The following is a 21,182-nucleotide window of genomic DNA, read 5'->3' on the forward strand; positions in this document are numbered from 1 at the left end:
TTTTATCATGCTCCAGGCTGTGCAGGCCAGGAAAGGTAAAAGGGGATGGAAGAAGGAACAAGGACACTTAAAACTTAGACAGGAGGAAGACTGTGTGTGCGCCTGCCCGTGGGTGTGCATGCGTCCACATGTGAGAGTATGGGCCCAGGCTTGCCTGGCTGGTGCAGGCCGCCAGGGGCCGTGGGCCTCTTTAAAGGTCAGTCAGGCAAAGGAGCACTGTCCTTGAAGAGAACTCAGTGACCAAACATCCGGTTTACAGGATAGGTAATTGGGAGTAGCACTTAGGCGTTGAAAAGGTCAGTTTTTGTAAAGGAGTGTTCATCTCTGTGGTGGTACAGCGTTTGAAGCTTGACTTACAGTGTCACTCGGGTCACGTGTACCTGTTGGTGGCACATCTTTCGGTGATGATGCCACTGTTCCGGGTTCAGGGACCCTCAGAAACATAACTAGTAAAAGAAACAACTAATAGTCATATAGGTTACCAGGTGCTGTGATTTATCTTATGAGGCGTAGCAGTGGTGTGGACCAGGGCAGAGCGGGCGCTGCAGATATTAAGAACAGTCAGTTTGCCTGATCTTTGTGGAGCTCATGGCAGTTTTCAGAGCACGTGATTAGTGTCTACACATGGATTGAGCAATATGATTGATATGTGAATTTTGTCCTTTGGTCTCTTGTGTAGACCCACCGGTGTGGTGGTCATAGTCTCTTTTTCTTAAATTAAGAAAACGCTGTTACAGAAAATATTACAGTAAAACAAGAATGCAGAAGGAATCGAAACAATTCCGAAAATGAGAGGAGAGATCGCTCCTAAATTTCAAATCTAAAACTAATATCGGGGTGGGAGGTGACCAAGGGTGTTGTGAGGAATTTTCTCATTTGCCACGATCGCCTCCTTTGGTCCAGCTGAGCCGTTTGGGGTTGGCGTCCTTCCGTGGCAGTTTTTCCCTTCCTTCAGGACGCACTCTGGTGATGTGGGACCACAGAGCTGGATCATCCTGAGTCCCTCATCCAAGCTCAGTCCTAGGCTGTGTGACCTGGTTACTTAACTCCCCTCGCGAGACCCTCTCTGGGTCCTCTGTCTGCTCGAGGTGGAGTGCGCGTCTGGCAGGTTTCTGGTCAGAATTAGGTGAGATAAGATATGAAAATGCCCAGCCTAGGGCCTGGCACACGATCGGCATTCAGTCCGTGGTGGCCTAATCCCGAGCGAGCAGAGTGGTTCCCTGGATGTGACCTCTCCCGCCTCTTGCGAAGGGACGCCGTCCCGGGAACGAAGGTCTCTGTGGTAAGTGGTGGGGGTTAATTTTGTCTCAGCCTTTAGGGAGGATGAGTTTGGACCGGTATCAGGAGCGGCAGAGAGGAGACTGGATTAATCCTGAGTCAGGTTATTAGGCCAAATGGTCCAGACCACGGTTTCTCCATGCAGGAGAGAGGTCGGGACAAGGAGTCTTTGTGAGCTCTTTGTGCTCTGTCCCCCGAGTTTTTGTGGATGGGCTTCGACGGAGGAACCCATCAAGTGTCTCCACCCCGGATCTCCTGGGCTGTGATCGAGTCTCTGTTCTTGTCATTTTACAAGGGAAGTTCCAGAGTCGCTTAGGCCAGGCACACCTACCTCTCCAAGCGCTACAATTAGCTCAGCTGGTGCTTTACAAGGACAGCCTGGATCCAGGGTGCATGTTGGTCAGCCGTCTAGGACTTGGGGTCACCCATACCCAGGCTCACAGGCATCGGGAAAACAGCCCTGATTTCTGGTTTTAGAATTCTCGGGGCTGAGTCAGGGCGGTAATTGCTGTAATGAAGAGTGCTTACTTGGTGTGCAGTCCCAAACGGAGCCTCAGTGGCCATAGCTGGAATAGAGCATTTTCTGTAGCTTCTACGCAGAGCTGGGAGGCATGGCGGAACCACCGTGCACTAACTCTGCATCCCGTTGCAAGAGGCCATGAGCCCAGCAACCCGTGGGCGAGACGCTCCAATGTGAATAAGCTTGGGGGTCTTGGACCAGTCATCTAAATTCTGTTCAACACATCATTCCCCTGCCGGAGACCTTTGGGACAAATAGTGATGTTAAGTGATGAGTGAATGGACCCTGGTGCCAGCCTGCCTGGTTTTGAAGCCAGCTGTGTGACCTTCAGTATGATATTCACTCTTCGGGCCTCCACGTACTCATTTGTGAAATAAGGAGCCATAACAGTATCAATTTCAAAGGGTCGGGGTTTTAGATGAGGCAGCAGGTAAAGTGTACCGGCAGGGTTGCTGTGAGTCTGAGGGGCTTCTGGCTGTGGCAGAGGCTGGGAACATGGTCGCGACTGAGGTCTCTAGAAATGAATGAGAGAGAGAGGAAGAGGAGAAGTTGCAGGACAGAGAGAGAGGGAGAGGAAACAGTGGGAGGACGAGGAGAGAGGGATGGGGGGAGGGAAAAGATGCAAATGAAGTCTCTAACCGCCTTATAGAATAATTTACACCGTGGGCTCCCACTGTCCCCCAGGGTGCGAGCTTCTGCCCTGCCCGGGTCTGTCCTGGGAACCCTCATTTCTATTCCTGGCTTCTGTCTCTCCAGCTCCAGAAACCAGTGTGGGGCGTTCTGGCCATTTCCTGCCCCGCGGGCCGCCCACCCTCCTCAGATCCCAGTCGCCCTCTGCAGGCATGACCTCACTCCACGGCCGGGAAGCTCCTGCTCCCCGCCTGTTTACCCTGGCCCAGCGACAGGTCAGTTGATCACGTGGCGGGATGCCAGCCCAGTGAGTAGTTCGTAGGCGGAGGGGGGGCGGGCATTCCTCTGAGCTGACTCTCGCCTGGCCCTCCTGGCACTGGACCCCCTATTTCTGGAGGCAACTCAGGGGCACTCGCCTGCCCGTTTCTGCACTGGGTGCTGAGTCATTGTCCCAAAGTGCATCCTCTGAGTCACTGGGGCAGTCTTGTCTTCAACAGTGAGTCTTTTGTGGGACCCTCCTGGGCCCGAATTGGCATTTGACCCTCTCTGCCGCTGGCCACCCCCGAGATCTCTTGTACCTTGATCATTTTACCGGCCGTCCTAATTCTGCCTCGTAGGATCCCCTGCGTCCCTTTGAGATTCACAATCCAAGAGTTGAACTCAAGTCAGCAGCTGAGTTACAGGAAAGACCCGTGGGCAGGTTCAGCAAGCTGGGGCTGGAACGGTGGGCAGGATCCCTGGGGAAGAGGGCCTGGCCTCATCTGACAGAGCCACAGCGGGAGCCCGCCAATCTCCTGTGTCTTGCATATTTTGAGAGCCTCTTGAAATGACCATTCCTGTCACTGTGAGCGAGCAGGTACAAAAATGACATCTATGTACTGGGAGTGGGCACTGTCCTTACACCCATTTCGTGGTTGAAGAAACTGAGGGTTTAGCAGAAGACACTTGCTCAGAGTCACAGAGCTAGAAAGGGCCAAGATGTCCAGACCTCACTTCACCGTATTAGATTCTCGGACTCAGGTTTATTTGTTTCTTTCATTCTCTCGTCCTTTTCTTTGTTTCTATTCTCCTTGGCCACTTGGCTGCTGGAGTCTTCCCTGAGGAAGTCAGCTGTCAGCAGTGCAGGAAGCAGACTATTAAGAGGAAACAAAGGCGTCATTAGGAGCCCTGCTGTCACTGTGGATTGAGCCTGCATGCTGAGCCCTCAGGGCACGCTGCGCAGTGGGCCTCCTAGGCAGGGATGGAGAAGGCAGCTGGAGGCCTTGGCAGTGAGGACCCCTAAAGGTTTGCGTCTGGGAGGCTGAGGGGGGTGGGGCATGGTGTGAGGAAATTGGGCAGTTGACCCCTCAAGATGGTCTCTCTCGGTTTCCCAGGGTCACACCCTCCCCCAGGCTCCCTGCGGAGGCCACATGGCTGTTGCCTTTTATATTCCTGCTCATCCTGTTGTTTTCCTGTCAGAATAGAGAGATGCGAAATAGTTCTTAGGCTCACCTTCCAGCAAAAGCGGTGAGGGAAACAAGGGCCCTGTGTTTCTAGGAAGGTGGGAATGTGTGTTACACCTTTCTCCTTGGAAGTAAAGAATTTTTTTATGCCCGCCCTTGACTCTAGATACAGGCCGAGGCATGGGGCGTCCTGTGATGGAGAATGTGCGTAGGGCTTCGCTGGCCTGCAGAGTGACTCAGAAGCATGGGTGGGTGTCTGCAGAAGACTTTTACAGGCACTTTCGATGTGCCAGCCTGTGCGAAAGTGCTTTCTTATCTTAACGTATTTAATCTTCAACAGAAACACAGTGGGGAGGTATAGCATCATGCCCATTTACCAGATGAAGAAATTAAGGCGTGGAGAGACAGTCTTTTGTCCAAGGCCATGCAGCTAGTAAGGGGCAAGCCAGCATTTAGGCTGAGTGTGGAGTCTTGTGCTTCTAATTGTCTGTGACAAAATTTCCTAGCCCTGAAGTAGTCCACCAAGATCCTGCTAAGGAGTGCTGGGTACTGCCACATATTTAATGTCATTTAAGTCTCCCATCTTTGTGTTATGCCATTCAATAGAGGCGTTGACTGAGACTGTAGAATTCAGTTGTTTAGCCTACTATATCAGAGAGTTCCTGCCCTGTGCCTTCATTGTACTAAGTACTGGGAAACCGAGATGCACAGGACCTGCTGTAGACTCTTGATGATATCGTCTGCTAGAGGAGGTGGACATTTCCCCTAGGGATGCTCAGTGAGTTAGGCACACACTAGGGCGGAGGTCCACTTTTTCTGACTCTAACTTTGTTGCTTTTTTCCCCCGTCATGCGTTCACTTGGCACATGTGCTCCAAAATTTTGTTGAACGAATGAATGAATGCATGAATGAATATCATATCGTGTGGTTTCTGTGATCAAAAACTTTGATAATCTGGAAATATCTTCAAGTGAATCTTCAGAGCAGATCGGTTTGTATGGTGGACTCTGGTGAAGTTCAGCTCTGGGCCGAGAGGAGAAGAGACCTGGGTTTGAATTGAAGCGGCCGAGATCACAGAGTTTAACGTCCAGCAGTTTCTGAGAGTTGTCAGCCTAGAAAGGCCCCATGGCTCTGAATTCGGTGATTATCTTGAAAGTGTAAAAGCCCAGAAGACTCAGGCTGGACACCTACAATTTGGCTGTGAGGTCTCTACCTGGCCTGAGGTTCCGTCCTGCAGCAGGTACAGGAGTGAGGTGGAGAGCTTTGAAACCGACACCTTTTGAAGAGAAACACACTGACTGTTGTCAGAAAGGCCAGATGCTGAAGTAGGGTTTCTGGTTTTGGCTGAAAGTCTCGGGGCAGTCTTCTATAGGAGAACGATGGAGAGGTCCAGGATTCTAGAGCTGTGGCTGGCCCATAGGTGGAGGCCAATATCGTCGTTTTGAATGAAATCTAATATAGAGCGATGCTGTGACCTTGGGCTCTCGTCTCTTTCTTTTTCTCTAGTTGCTGCACACGAAGATTCATTTTTAATGGCATGTTTAAATGGGAGAAAAACCGTATTACTTTCCTTCTAATGCTATGCTTGTTTACAGTTAGTAGGCTGGCTCATTTTGGACAATTTCAGTTGGTGGTTGGCTGTCCAACTCCCTAACTGTATTCTTGCATCCTTAGAACATAAAGAATGATCAAGTGTGGATTCTTATCTTATTAGGAAGTGGAAGAAGGAATAAGAACCAACATTTCCTGTGGCCAACTCAGGCCAGGCACGGTGGTCCAGGCTTTTCTCTAAGGACCAGCGTGTGGGTTAAGCATCTTGCTTCCGGCCATGGAGTCAGAATTTGAGCTCCGGTCTGTCTTTTGAGCTTGCTTTCTCCCTGACACTGGGATTACTAGGTGGCCAGCATAGTGCAGGCTGTAATACATAAGGAGCTGTGAGGTTGGGACAGAAATGTCCACTGCTCGCCTGGGGACTGTTCACACAGGGCTGACTCCCCACTGAATCCCGTTTGGCTTTCTCCCTGGACTGAGCAGGCGTGAGGTGATGCTGAACTTGGAGCAGCCAGTGCAAAGTCCGACCTGGGCTGTGGAGTCATCTGGGGTTTATCTGGGGGCCTGCTAGTTACTTAACCTGCCCTTGCCTCAGCTTCTTTATCCGTAAAATGGATGCGATACCATCTAGGTCAAAGGTTGTCGAATGACACTCTCATGTATAAACTACCAGGTACATGGGAGGCCGTCAACAATCATCTGTTTCTTTGTCCCTAGTAAGTAAAGGAGCTGAGTCACAAGTCCTGAGGGTAAATGGCTTTCTCTTCCCTCCCTAAATGTGTCATCTCTCCCTCCTGAAGCTTGTATTATCTGGGTGTGGCGAACCCCAAAAATATTGCCGCTGTACAAGCTGATGGGTGACGTAAAACCCTGTGAACACCTTTCACGCAGGGCCCCGTGACTGGCTTGCAGCTGCCAGCAGTGACGAGAACTGGCAGTGCCTCAGGCACTGCGGACCAGGGCAGGGCGACTTGCTGGAAGTGCCAGGCAGTTCCGTGAAGGGGGACCTGGTGGCTGAGTGCAGAGAGGAGGAGCAGGTTCTGGCGGTGGATGTCGGTGCTGCAGGAAGCAGGGCTCCTGGCAGGATTGATGCCCAGGTGTGGGCGCTGGGGTGCGGTATGGGACTGGGAACGGCTGCTCCCTAAAGGCACCTTCGGAGGGCTGGGGGGGGGCTCAGGTTGGAGCGTGTCGGGAAAGGATTTCTGGGAACTTGGGGGCTGAGGGAGTGCCTCGAGGAGACCCGACAGGTGAGTTGCCCGCCGACAGGGAGGCTTCGTAGAGACAGGAATTGGTAATGATGAGCCAGCTCCTGCGGCCGTCTCCCGTTTACCACTTCGCCATATGGTCGTTCGCTCCCTCCTCCCGTGTGACCTTGTCAGAGGTCAGAGAACCTCCGTGCAGAGAACCCTTCACGTCGAAACGTGTTCGGGATGGCTGTCGATGACCCACAGTCAAGTCGTGAACTTCGGGGGATGTCACCGTGGATACATCATGCGCCTTCCTTCTCTGTCTGCCGCCGTTGTATGTTTGGGGACCTCTTCCCTCGCCTCTTCCTCGTAACTTTACCACCCTGTCTCCTTTCTCTTATGCTTCTGTCTGTTATCCATCTACGTTTCTTTTCTGTGCTTCCTTCCATCCTTCATACTTTTTTCTCCCAGACGTTCCTCTGTGCTTCACTACACCCAGCCATTCTCCCATCCGGTCACCCTTCCCTTCTTCCCACTGGGCCCTGTTCCTTGGCTCTGGAGATGCACAGGTAGGAGAGGCGACACGGGCCCTGCTCTGAAGGGTTCACGTTCAGCCGCGAAGCCGAGCCTGCGACTAAGTCATTTCAGCGCAGTCCACCAGGTGCGAGGACAGACGTAGTAACAGGGCCCCCTGGAGCAGGGAGCGCAGTGGAGGTTCATCTTGGGGGGCCTAGGGCATGTTTTGCTGGAGAATTGCTTGAATCGAGTCTTAGAGGATGGAGGGGTTCTTGCGGCCCTTGGTGGGCCACGGAGAGGAGGCAGAGGTGAGGGCGGTGATCCCGAGACTGAGTTAGTAGAACTGTAAGGGGTCGATGGACTCCGACCAGAGGCCCCACTGCAAAAACTTGTTAAATCTTTGCTGTCTCGCCATCCCAGTGCCCAGCACACAGTGTGTTCTTGGTCAGTATTAGCTCACTTCCTTCGCCGACCCTTCCAGAAGCGGGTTCCTTCTGCATCCATGTGTTGGCCACAGTTCTGGTCACGGGCCTGGTTAGGGAGCAGCTGCTGTGAGGAGGGTGTGCCCCAGTCACGTGCGATGGGTCGTGCCCTGGCAGAACGGTTCTGAGTCTCCTCTCAGGTCCAGCTTCCCTCAGGCTCCAGTCACAGAATCGAGGGGAACTTAACAGGCAAGCAAACATTTCCCCCCCCCCCCCCTTGAGCATGCACATTTGTAGAAATCCTGGAAAATATGAGCGGAAAATAAAATCAAAAGCAGAAAAAAATAAAAGCCAAACAAAGCAGAAAAAATACAGATCACCTATAACCTTGTCCCTCAGCGGTAGCTACTCTTAACATCCTGTTTCCACATGGTGTCATGTCTTGACTTTGTTCACTTAAGGTTATACGACCATTTCCTGGTGTCCGTCAGAGGTGTTAAAATTCGTTTCGGAGCAGTTTTCCCCTGCGTCATGCGCTCGTGCAGGACAGGTGCCCCGTAGCTGGTTTCTCCTTCCCAGCAGGGCCGAGCCCCTTCGATGCAGGCTTGTTTCGAGGGAGAGGTGAGGACAGGTGTTCCAGGTGACTCACCTAGGGCAGGGGCGACGCAGAACACACGCTTGGTGCCTGCAGACGGCTGCGCTGTCATCGTCCTCATCGTAATCCAGGCCCGCGCTGCTGGCCATTCCGAGTTCCGTCTGCTTTTGCCCATTAGAACACACAAACCTTCTCATGCATCTCTGGTCGTGTTCTTGTCAGATGCCCCCCGAAAGGTATGAGGGGGTCTTGGAGTCTCGAGACCTCCTGTAGATTTCTTTTGGGGACTATATTACTGGTGGCCCCTCCACAGACGGGGCCAGGAGGGGACCGCTGAGGCGCCTCAGAAGGTTTGAGCTTCCTAATTGCTGCAGCCAACCTGACAGCGGCAATGGAGCTATGCAGTAGGCCAGCACCCCAAAACAGAACGGTGTTCTGGTTGCTTTTCTCTGACTTCTGGTACAGTTGAGATTGACCCTGTTTCTCATGTGTGTTGCCTGTTTGTGTTTTGTCACCTGGTCATTTCCTCTGGGGTGTTAGCAGGTTTTTTTCTCACTGATTTGTAAGATCTGTCTGACTAACTTGTGAAGTTTGCAGGGGGTAGGGAGTGGGGACCCCCGTGGGACTCTTTGTTAGGCATGCTCTCCGAGGCATGGGCACCTCCATTTCTTTGGGGGACTTTGCTTTACAAATCTGCATCTGATTGTGGTGGCAAAATCCTGCTTTGCAAGTGAATGCAGGACCTGGCTCATTAATCTGGGCAGTCCCCACGTTAAATGTCCCCATTTAAGGGGTATTTGCCTAGGAGCTTATTTTTCTTTCCTTCTTTCTTTCTTCAGAAACAAATAAAAGTCCTAACTTTCAGATGTCAGGTAAATGGCAGCTCTTCAGAGACCTCTACCTGGACCCCCCCAGATTAACTCCTGGGGGCGATGGACCGCTTCCAGCATCAGCAACTTCTAACTTATTGGATGTTTGTGTGAATATTTGTTTAATGTCTGCTTCTCGGATGGACTCAAATCTCCTTGAGCACTGGGACCAGCTCTCTTACTGCACCTTCTGTGTTACCCCGGCCCCTGGCGCAGTCCTTGGAAATGAATGCTGAGCGGTAGAATGACTTGTCTAAGGCCGTCCAGCTTGGACATGGCTGATCTGGGACTTGACCGGGTGCGTGACCCCACCTTTGACCCGGGTCCCATGGGACCCTTTACACCTGCGGTCAGGGCTTTGCTTTGATGTCTGGGTGAGCAGAGCAAAGGTAGCGGGTGTGGTAGGACCTTCTCACGCCTGGCATCTGTCATTCCCGGTGATTTTGGCTCAGTGAGGACAGACGTCTAGGGGAAAGGTTGGGAATGGCTTCTAGGTGAGTGCCCAGCGACAGCCGCTGTGCCCTCTGCTCAGCTACACCCACACTCTGCAGCCGGCGTGGCTTCTCCGGGCCTGCCCTGGAGGGGGAAAGAAGCTTCGTTCATCATAAGCTGAGGCATGAAACCGAGAGCCCTGGTTCCACCACTCCAGGGCCCATCGTGCTGGCAGGAGAAGCTGCAGGTGGGGTGTGGGTTTGTGTTGCGGGTAGGGAGGGAGAGATGTTCTGCTCTGCACGTGGTCAGGTGGTCAGGTAGCTTTCCTGTGGGTAGGAATGCTTGGTTCCTGAGTGGACAGGGGTGGGGGAAGCCTCCTGGTAGAGGGAAGACAGCCTGCCAGCTCAGATGGGGTGCTGCCAGCCCCCCTGCTTTGTGAGTTCGGGCATGCTGTTGAGCTCTCAAACACCCAGTCTCCTGTCACTAAAGCGAATGAACTCCTTAGGCCCCCTCCCAGTGTTCGTGGGTCAATTCAGTGACTAGATAACTGTCCTGGCCCCTAGCAAGTGCTCAGTGCGTGTTGGTTTCCTGTCGCCCTCCCCAACCCTGTTTCCATAATCGACACACGCTGAATGTGGCAGAAAATTTCTAACATTGGGAAATTCTCTGAGGAGTCAACGAGAACTCAGATTTGGAGGTCCTCCTGCCCACCAGCGGCTGCCCCCCACCCCCAACCATGCTGGAAAGGACCCCGCCACGATGCTAGACATACAAATTCGGAACCGAACCGTGCCCCTGGGCTTCCTGCGGGCCAGTGGAGAGTGTGCGGGCGTGACGACCCGCGTCCCGGTCCCAGGCCCACGGGCGGAGCTGTGTGGCCTCGGCGAGGCTCTTGCCACCTTCCCCATCCATGAGGGGGGCACGAAGCGGGAGTCACTGCTCCACAGGCTGGGGCTGGGTCCCCGGGGTGGGGTTGGAGGTTGGAACCATTCGGGAACTGCGAGATCAGGGTCAGCCAGCCTTTCTCAGGCGGGAGGTGGTAGGTACCAACCTCGGGGGCTGCTTTTCTGGGGGTTCGTGGGTGCTGAGCAGCAGCCTGGGGCCTGGTGCAAATCTGGATGTTTTTGTGGTTGGCAGAGTAACAGCCCACGCCGCCCAGATGCATTCACATCCCGGTCCTTGGGACCTGTGCTGGCCAGATGTCAGATGGCCAAGGAGTGTTAGGGTCGTAGGTGACCGGAGGCTGACCTCGGAGTCGAGAGATGATCCTGCCTTTTCCGATGGGCCCCGTGCCATCACAAGGGCCCTCGCAAGTGGAAGAGGGGAAGACATGGGCAGAGGAGGAGGGCACAGCAGCGTGGTGTGAGAAGTGACAGTGTGGGCTTTGAAGACAGAAAGCGGGGCCCTGAGCCAAGGATCGTGAGTGGCTTCTTGAAGCTGGCAAGGCGCGGAGTCACGGGTCCCCTCAGCTTCCAGAAGGGAGTGGAGCGCTGCTGACCTTCGGCGTGGGTCTTTGGGGCCCTTGGGACCCGTTGGCAGTTTCTCTCTCTCGGACTGGAACGTGGTAAGTTTGCGTGCCTCGAGGATACTGACCCTGTGGTGGTTTGTTCCCTAGGAAGCTGACGCGATGGGTAAGGCATTCGATGGCCACACTCGATGGCACGTGTCGTGGGCAGTGGGAGCCGTAGACCATCTGAGGCCGCCCTCTAGGCTGTGGCACTGGCAGGCAACCTCTTATTGGTGACTGGGCCACTGAGGCCTGCCTGGTGACATGGCAGGGATGGCCTGAGTAACCAGGCGTTCTGAGATCACGTGATAAAGGTCCCGTGTACATGGCAAATGCCCTGGGAAGGATGCTGCAATGGTCCATTAGGTGTTGGGACCGCCACCCCGCCCCACCACCCTGCTATTTTAGGTTTTAATTGCTGGTCTCTCGCCGTTCGGTATTTCTTTAAGCGTCTCGGGAGCGCTTTGCAAGTACACGTTAGCCCCTAATGATGAGCTCGTCTGGCATGCTGGCCGTGCCCGGCTCAGGGCCTGGCACTCCTTGATCCCTCCTGCACACATATCCCAGCTCCTGCTGACAGGGACCCCTGAGCTCCCTGTGCAACGTACGTGGCCACTGCCCCCTCCCCTTGGCCATTTTCCTGCCCTGACTCATGGGAGTGGGCTATCAGGCAGCAGTGGGGGCTGGTTGGAGGTGACAGTGGCCCTGTCTGTTCCACTCCTGGAATGCTGGCTCTGGACCTTCCCTGCCTTCCCGCAGTGTCCCCCTCCCAGCCCCATCTGATTCAGCACCTGGTCGGGCCTGCTGGGAGCCTGGAGACCAGCGGCCAAGTGACGGAGACGCCTGCCTGGAGGAGGACCCCGGTCAAGCTGGCGGAGCACAGGGTGCTGCTGACAGGGAGAGAGGAACCCGCCGTTCCCCAGGGTGAGGGGGGGCGCGTGAAGCAGTGTCGGAAGCTGCTGCTGAGAACTTAGCTTGCACTGGAGGCTCAGTTGATTGCCGGTGAGCACAGGTGTTGCTGGGGGACACTGGCACTGTTATGCTCTGTGTACGCAGATACCTGTATTATTGCTGATGAAGAGACTTAGGCCCAAGGAGGTAGAAGCGCCTTGCCTCTCATTCGCTGAACCTCTGCAGGTGCTGCACGCTCCACTAGGTGCGTACGCCATGGAGCCTTGAGGTTCATCTTCTAGAGGCCTGGGGCCATTGTAGAAGACACATGTGTCTGTGAGCGGTTTTGCCTAACACTGTGTGTGTGTATGTGTGTAAGGTTTGGATTCACTGTATAGGATGACATTGCAGCCTCATTAAACTCCAGCCAGGACTACTGCTCCCCTGTCGTCATCAGCTGGGGCTGACAGGTACCTGGGCTGGGTGTGGGCTGCTCACCTGAAGGGCGAGGCTCTGCCCAGTAGATTTTGCCCAGTGCTCGACTCAGGTGCCCTTAGATGCCCTCAGCTGCCTGCGGCCTTTGCCCAGTAGATTTTGCCCAGTGCTCGACTCAGGTGCCCTCGGCTGCTCCACAGCTGCCTGCGGCCTTTGCAGGCTTAGCCACCCAGCTTGCCATGAATGGCTGGGGATGCTGCCCAAGCTTGTACTGGGCCTCAGTCAAGGTTAAGTTGTCAGGGGGGATGAAGGGGAGGGGCTCACTTCCTGAGAGGCTGGAGGAGGATGAGGGGGACCTAGACGCTAGCCTGGCAGCCCTTTTATGTGCAAACCAGTCAGCCCCTCTGCCAGAGCAGCCCCACTCACTCTTCCCCAGTTAGAGGGGTGGGAGGTGAGGAATTTTGTCGGGAGCATTATCTGTGATCTTGCCGTGCACATTCTTCTGCAATATCCTGGGCTTGGCTGGCATGCAGCCGCCTGGGCGGAATAACAATGAGGATGCACCCAGCGCTGCCTCCTGCAAGTGCTTCTGGAGGAGGCTCCTCAGGGGAGGTGCTGCTGGACTCACACTTCCTTCCCTGCATTTCCATCCGCCTCCCCTGTCCTCTGACAAAGGCTGGGCCATTGGAAGAGTAGTTAGTGCCTTCTGGGTTGGCCTTGGCTCCAGATGAAGAATGAACTTTGAGGCCAGCCCATGAGGCTGTGCAGTCTTATTTTTCATGCAGGTGTATTGGGGGGCGGGCACCTGGGGCGTGTGTGAGTGGGGTGCAGTGCAGAGAAGGGACCGGGGAGGCCTAAGACCAAGATCTTCTGAATTGTCACTGCTTATGGGGCATTTCTGTTGATGTTGATTTGCTAGAGGTCCTCGGTTACCCGCCCTTCACCGTCTAATAAAACTAATGTGTACTACTTCCTGGTGAATCTAAACTATGTCTTCGCCAAGGGTGGAAAGTCCACCAGGAACTGTTATAAAAGAAAAATATAAGAAAAGGCAGCAATGCAGTCCTGGTGGCATTATTTGGGTTTCTGTGGTCCTTCCTGTCCTTGTCCACCAATAGTTTATCCTTGACTTTTTAAAATAATTTTTTTCTTATCATGAAATAAATGCTTATTTTGTTTAACAAAGAATTATATAGCACTTCTCATGAACTAGGCGACTGTTCTGAGTCCTTTGCAAATATTAACTTACTTAATTTCATCCCGTAGCAGTCCTGTGAGGAGGCGCTAATAAGACACATAGGCCAGGCGATGTGCTGAGGTCACGGAGCAGGCAATACGGCCACAGGGTCTGTGGCTTTCTCCATGTTGCAAGGGGGAAAATAAAAAAATGTGACTTCCACCGAAGAATGAACACTGAAGAGACCCAGGGGCAAGGCCATGGGATGGCAGAGCCAGAGCCTGGAGTGGTGCAGCCACGAGCCAAGCCTGGCCGAGAGGCAAGGAGGGCGTGAGGAAGGACCCCAGAGACCACCACCAACACGGCCCAGCTCCCCTGGAGGGGAGAAGGTGGATGAGCCCCCCCCCCCTCAGTAAACATTTGCCGAGCGAGGGAGAGATGAAGTACGCTGTGAGACTGGTATTTTCGTCCCCCGTTCCTTGGCCAGAGCTCTGGGCATTCTGGAAAGGTCTGTGCAAACATCCTGTTTAGCTAGAACCTCCTTCTCTCACTTAGTAGCTACGGGACCTCAGGAAAGAGGCTTCTGTCCTGACCTGCCCCCCCCACACCTCAGTAAACATTTGCCGAGCGAGGGAGAGATGAAGTACGCTGTGAGACTGGTATTTTCGTCCCCCGTTCCTTGGCCAGAGCTCTGGGCATTCTGGAAAGGTCTGTGCAAACATCCTGTTTAGCTAGAACCTCCTTCTCTCACTTAGTAGCTACGGGACCTCAGGAAAGAGGCTTCTGTCCTGACCTCACTGGCCTTATCTGTCAAGCGTGAACCTGTCCTGGGTGGTGGTGACGGTTAAATGCGATGATAGTGTCCCCAGCCATGGTTGGTGCCTCCGAGAATGTTAGTGCTTATTGTGTTGTTTGCCAAAGATGTAAGTGGTGTCTCTGCATACGCCCCATTTCCTATTAACTCTCTCCCTCCTGTTCCTCCCCCTCCTCTGCCCAGTGACTGGGGAGGGCAGAAAGCCACAGGACGAAATGCTAAGTCAGTTCCTGTCCCCTTAGGCTGTCTTTCAGATCACCTTGAATGACCATGCCCTGTCCCCTCTGCAAGGGAAAAATTAAAGGCAGAGCAAAGCAGAAATGTGAAATGCAGGGGAGTGGTCGTTGCTAGATGGGGCCCTCCGGGGCACCCCAGGAGGCGGGTGCCGGACGTTGACACTCCCGAGCAGGTGATGCCCAGCTACATATTGTTCTTGTGTCGCCATGGACACCTGCCTCTCTGCTGATTAGATACCTAGGAGTGACCCAGAGGATGACAAACCTCAGGATAAATGTAGGGTTTACTTATTGCAGGGGGGTTGGGGCGGGGTGCTGGCAGTGGATATGAAAATTTGTATAATCAAATAAACACGAAGGAAGAGAGAGACATTCCATCCCCCCACCCCCACCACAGTGGCCCGCGCTCCCCCGCGGTTGTCTTACAGACCACTGAGGTGGGACAGAGCTTTGGGGAAACACTGAATTTTAGCTCCCGCCATCTGTACAACAATCCTGTGTCACAGCTTAGGAAATTTGGTCTTCGGGCTCCATGGCCCTTTCTCAGAGCTGGAGAAGAACCCGCCTTCTCTCTTATCCCTATGCCCGCGTTCCCGCCCAGCTCTGACTCATGAGTTCATGGGGGCCGTGGGCCCCGTAGATTCCGGGGAGCCGTGCTCGTCCGCCTGCTGCTTCACACCCTGGTCTGTGCGATGTCTACAGTGCTGATTGGGCCCGTTTGCGAGTCTCGTCGCGGGGGCCGGATGTGCTGCACTCGTGCCCAGGGTCCCTGAGCTTTTCCTGCCCCTAGGCAAGTGTCCGTTAGGATCAGGTGCAGTGTGTAACTGCCCCTCAGTGTGGGCAGGACAGCCCTTATGAAAAGAAATGACCAGGATAGGTGTCCTTGGTGTTTTTGGACCTTTAGCCCGGAACGGTTCTCAGCCTGCGAGGATACGTGTAGATTCTAGTGCCAGGAGCCGATTTGAAGACGAACCCGAACAAAACGTCTGTATTTTTTCCCGATCGTATTAAAACTATGCGCTTGTTGAAATATAACCCCAACCACCACAGAAATGTAAAAAGTCAGAGGTGACCTTTCCGCACCCTGTCATCCCTGTCCTTCGGGAGAGAGTGTTCACAGAAGGAGCCAGAAAACCCTGGCTGAGACGCCTGGCTTGACAGTTCAGTTCATAAAGGTCTCACGTGAGGCAAGAGGCCTGCCACCCCGAGGGCTGTTATGGGAGACGTTTAATGAAATTGTGTCCAGGGCCGTCACCTGTTCTGTGTGGGCTCGATACATCTTTTTCGTCCCCACTCCTGCCCCCTGCTTCTGATCCAGGAACCCAAACGCATGGGAGGGGAGCGCCCAGGAAAGCCCAGTCCCTTCTCTGACTTGGTGCTGGCTGCCGTCTCCTCCCCGGCCCCGCTGTCCTTGCTGGCGTTGGCCAGCTCTGGCTCTCCTGCCCAGGTTAGGCGGGGACATGCAGCCTGTGTGGTGTCTCAAAGCCCGGGCCTGCCTCCGGCCTCCAGGCGTGTCCTCCCAAGGGTGCTAGAGAAAGTCTGGGTTCACAGCAAATGCGCGCTCCTCCCCGCAGACTCTCCAAGACGCTCTCACACATACCTCGTTTTCTGTCCACTCATTTACCTGCCCAGGAAGCTGTACCTGAGTGTACCTGGCACCTTGAATTAACCAAAGGGCAACACTTTCTCATCCTTGGCTACTTTGAAAAATTGAATAGAGTTCTACGCATCCCTGCATCACTGTCACCCGGGACCTGTTCCCAGGCCTCTGGGAACTGGATTGTAACAAGCCCTTAGGTGACCCTTTGGCATGCTGAGGTGTGAGGCCCACTGGCACAGAGTAGCTTCCGTGGACCTAGTACTGTAACTTGCATGCACTGTCAAGGCCCTTGGTACCTGTGGAGTGATTTACACACCGCCCCGAATGGCAGTGAGAATGAGAGAGAGACGGAGACAGAGACAGAGAGAGACAGACCCCCGAATGGCAGTGAGAATGAGAGACAGAGAGAGACAGAGACAGAGACAGAGACAGAGACAGACAGAGACAGAGACAGAGAGAGAGACAGAGAGAGAGAGACAAAGACAGAGACGGAGAGAGACAGAGACAGATCGGAGGACACAGAAACAGACACAGAGACAGAGAGACGGAGACAGAGACAGAGAGAGAGACGGAGACGGAGACAGAGACGGAGACAGAGACAGAGAGGGACGGGCCGCGTAGCTGTGTGCCAGGTCACCTGCGCCTTCTAGGACATGGCCTATCTGTACCAGCTGAAGAGTTGTGAGCGGAGGGTTGGCGGGACTTGAGCCGGATTTGCCCGAGTCGCCGAGGCTGCTCTGTCAGATCGCCGAGTTCCCACGAGCTCTGTAGACGTAAGTTCCCCAGGTCAGGGTTCTTTTCCGGACTGCTGTTCTGACACGTTTTTAATGAGTTCGCCGAGTTCCCACGAGCTCTGTAGACTAAGTTCCCCAAGTCAGTTCTTTCCCGGACTGCTGTTCTGACACGTTTTTAATGAGTTCGAATTTCTGCTTTTTTGTTTTCTCCTTTTCTGCGTCGCCCATGCATTCTTTCCATCCCCCGACTCCTCCTAGGCTGGTGGGATCGGACATGAGTCGGGTTTGCACAGGGGGAGGAGAGAGTGAGCGGCCAGGCTTCTCCGGATCACCTGCTGGGAGTTCGAAGCCACTCCTTGCCTCCCCAGCAGTGCTGAGTCTGCACCCCGCCCCGCCTGGTCAGGTCTGCGGCATTTTGTTCTCTTACCTTTTCCTCCTGCCCCGCCCCCTCCCCTCGGCATTTACCCAGGGTCCTGTGGGCAGGGTAGATGCTGCCAGAGTTTACTTAGTGAAATGTGCCTGTGCGACTCGAAGCAGAGACCTGCTTCCGTGAAAATCAGGAGCCCATTCCAAAGTGAGGAGCGTGGCCTCCCCGGAAGCCGGGCCAATCCAGGTTGTAAAGAGGACTTGGAACAAAGGTGGCGGTGATGGGAGTGGTGGGATGTGGGGAGAGGCAGCTGCAGCAGGGCTGCCTGGTCGAAGCCAACTCTCCAGCCCCGAGAGAGCCGGAGCTCAGGGTGCGGGGAGCGTGACCCGGGTCCCACAGTGAGGCAGGGGTCTGGGCAGCACGATGGACCTGGAGATGACTCGCCGTCTGATGGGCCTGGGTTCAGTCCACCCCTGGCTACCTGTGTCACCTCGGGCAAGGCGCCTACCTTTCCCATGCTGCCGTTGCTGTAATTTTGGGATAAGAGACCTGTCTCTGGGGTTGTGAGCCTTAATGGGGATTAAATGGGGGGAATTAGAAGGGGCCTCGTCTGCGATAGATGATGAGTAGATGCTCTTATTTCTTGTTTTTCTCCATATTTTGAGCATCAACCCCCTACTCCTACAGTGAGCACTTTTTTCCTCTTTCCAACTTTCATGCCCCTCAGGGGCCCCGTGATCTGTCCATGAAAACCGCCCCAACTCCGTAGGGAGCTCCCCGAGGCCCCGGAGCGCATCCACTACAGCTGGCTGGTCTGGTCCTCACGTGGATTATTTCTTATGGCCCTGTTTCTTTAATGAGATTTGAAGCTCTTTGCAGGCAGAGCCCCTGTGTGACTCTTGAGTCTCTCTCAAAGTTGCTTTCCTGGGGGAACATATGCATTCTAGAACTTCTCTGTTGAGTCTTTCAGGCTAAGTCTAACTGTCCTGTGAAGAACTGTCTCGACGTGAGTCATTGTTTGATGGCTCAGCTCCATGGCACTTTGCCCCCTTTGTCATGGGGATCTGACTGGCATTTGGGTCTTTGCTGACCTTTACCCGAAGGGTTTTGTGGGCACAGGCAAACAAAAGGAACCGAAAAGAACCCACAAACATTTAAGGTTTGTCATTTATAGAAGGACATTGTTCACAACTCATTTCAGTATCTTAATCACCTACCTTTAGGCTATAAAGGAGTGAGGTGAGCTGATTACACGGCAGGGTTACTTCTGTGGAGGACCTGCTATGCGAAAGGGTTTATGTAGGTTTTCTCTAATCTGTTCCCGCACCGTGCAAGGCAGGACCCAGTTTTGCAGATTTGGGTGTAGATTCAAAGAATTGAAGCTCAAGGTTTCACAGCTCTTTAGTAAGTGTCGAAGCTGAAATTATTTCAGTCTGTCTATAAGGCACCGGTGGTCACTTAGCATGGAATCCGTCCGTCCCTCCCTCTCTCCCTCCTTCTCTCCTTCCTCCCTCCCTCTCTCCCTCCCTCTCTTTTTCCCTCCCTCCCTGCCCCCCGCCTTCAGTCTATTTGTCTGCTTCTTTCTCTCAAAATTGCTGTTGCTATTCATAACAGGTTAGGTCTAGTTAATGAGAAAGAAGGCTCTTGTGCGGTCACCCCGGGGAGCTGTCACGCGGACAGCCGCGTTGCTGTGACTGTCGGGGCCTCAGTCCTGGTGCGTCTGAAGGACAGTTCGTGAGAGGTGCCCACATTCTACCTGGATGCTGCTCCCGGGTTTCTCCAGGAGCATTTGTCGCCTGCAGGTGGGGAGAAGCAGTCAGGGTCGGTTTGGGGGAGACCCAGCTCCCCGCTCCGGTCATGTCAGCCCTGAGGCTGGTAGAAGTGATGTCATGGCTCCAGGCCACTGCCGGACACTCTGACCAGAAGCCACCTAAAGAAGTGTGTCGCGGGCAACACGAGGGATTTACTGCGGGAAAAAGCGTGGGACTCGGGGCCCACAGACAGGTCGGTGGGTCGGGGCGGTTCTGGTCAGGGACTGGCAGTGGGTGCTGTCGATGCCTTGAGAGTCTCTGTTCATTGCCTTTTCCAGCAATCGAGCTTCTGCCCTCCCCATCTCCGGCTTCCAGACCCTTCTTATCCCATCACCCTGCCCTCAGTCTTTCTCACCACGTAATTCTCCCGGGGCAGGACAGCCTAGTGGTTAAGGCTCTGGAGGCCGAGTGCCTGGGCTCTTATCTCGGCCCCGTCTCTGCCTGCCCACCTGGCTTTGGGCCCACAGTGCTGCGCTCCAGTGCTCTCATTTGAAGTGAGTTCATGCTTCACACTCGCTGAGGTTACATGGCTTCCTACAACCGGCGCTCTCGGAGTGAGCATGCAGGAGGTGTGGTCATTACCTGCTCTGCCAGGCCTCCGGTCATGCCACCTTCTGCTGACAGCGCCCTGCACCTACCAAATTAAGGACCACTTCCTCTCCCAGGCGTCGTGTGCGCAGGCCATCTTCTCACTCAAGACTGGCCTCTCCTTCTGCAGCCTGTGGGCCTTAGCTGGGCAACCTCAGGCGAGTCACTCTGCCTCTCTGGGCCTCGTTTCTCAGCTGTTGGTGAGGAAATCAAACCAGATTACTTTCAGCGTTCCTCATGCTCTGACACATCGGGGGCGCTCTCATTCGGTGTGGTCCAGCCTCTCCTCTGCCCCAGCATCCACTACCTGCCATGGTAACCTGCACATCACCCATGCCCCCGATCATGGACGGGCATCGTCTGCATATTTGCTTTTCCGGTTCTCGTGCTGTAGCCTGAAAGCTCCCTGCAGGCAGGGGTCCGGAGCGATGTGATTTCCAGCTCCTAGTATCACGATTGCCCAGCTGTGATGAGTCACTCACTAGTCCAGCCCACATTTACTGAGCATCTGCTGAGTTCTCAAATGCTGTGTGGGCCTTTGGAGCCTGGCCGAACCTGAATGTCAGTATTTTTAAGGATGGCTGTCATCGGTGTACCTAGCGGAGCTATGACAGGACTCCATTACATAATGCAGGGGAAGGGGCCTGGCCGTGGGAGGGCTTGCTCTGTGTGGACCCCCTTGTCACCTCCTGTGAAGCCTACGGTGTCTGGCGCAGTGCAGAGGTTCATCCATCCCTCACTGACATTAGCAAACGGGACTGGGTTCGGTGTGCATCTCCCGAGCCGGCCTCGTGAGACTCACAAAACACTGGCTGGTCAGGGCTGTGAGGGGGTTCGATGCCGCCACTCTGAGTGACATCTGAGGCCACCGGGGGCGGGGATCTGTGCCCAGCACTTTCTTTGCAATCTCTCATCCACGGATGAGCCCCAGAGGACGTGGATTCTGATTCCTCGTTTTTGTTAAACAGACGAGGAAGTGCTTTCAAAGAGCTTAAGGGATAGGCTCATGGCCAGTGGCTGACTGCATTCTTGGGATTCACCTGCTGGCTTATTTGGCCCCTAAGCCCCACCTCACCCCCACCCCCGAATGAGAATCCAGGGAGCATGTGCTGGGAGGCTGGGGAATTCCGAAGCAGCTGACCCGTGTCACCCCAGCACCCGCTGGGGAGAAACTGAAATGAAGCAAAAATGGAGTCTGTCAGCAGCAGGACAGCTGCCACTTTCCCTGCGAACAGATCTCTTTGATTCATCTTCCCCGGTTAGGCAGGCCGCAGCACTCGGGGCGGCGCAGACAACTAATGTGAACACAGCCAGAGAAATTGCTGCCGCTCCCTCCGTCAGAAAGAAGGTAAACGTCAGCTCTGCTTTGTGGCATCGATGTTGCAAACCATCTTATGCCACAAACCTGAGAGAAAGAGAAAGTGAGGCCGGCCCAGGTTGTGGGAGCCTGCCACACTCCATCCTTCCCTCAGAACTGCGCATCATCCCCACAGCTCCCGCCGCCGCCCTTGGCTCCCGTTCAGAGGTGTTGCAGCCGACACCTGCTGACTCTTGCTCCTGCTAAAATTAACAACGTGACT

At 54.3% G+C, this 21,182-nt stretch overlaps 1 long non-coding RNA gene across 47 annotated transcripts in view; it reads left to right on the forward strand.

Moving 5' to 3' along the window:
* Positions 1 to 21,182, forward strand: part of LOC102895780 — a 659,008-nt gene that overhangs the window by 33,793 nt on the left and 604,033 nt on the right. For 37 of the 47 annotated variants that reach the window (XR_003042515.1, XR_003042526.1, XR_003042522.1 and 34 more), the window contains one exon: positions 2,555 to 2,703. The exons of 7 other annotated variants lie outside the window; for them this stretch is intronic. This is a non-coding gene — a long non-coding RNA (uncharacterized LOC102895780). Of the gene's footprint in view, positions 1 to 2,554; positions 2,736 to 3,045; positions 3,713 to 20,230; positions 20,951 to 21,182 lie in introns of those variants that run through there. 3 more of the 47 variants (XR_003042510.1, XR_003042509.1, XR_003042525.1) reach the window with 3 other exon arrangements.

Source organism: Pteropus alecto, unplaced genomic scaffold, assembly GCF_000325575.1.
Source record: "Pteropus alecto unplaced genomic scaffold, ASM32557v1 scaffold238, whole genome shotgun sequence".
NCBI classification, from domain to species: domain Eukaryota; kingdom Metazoa; phylum Chordata; class Mammalia; order Chiroptera; family Pteropodidae; genus Pteropus; species Pteropus alecto.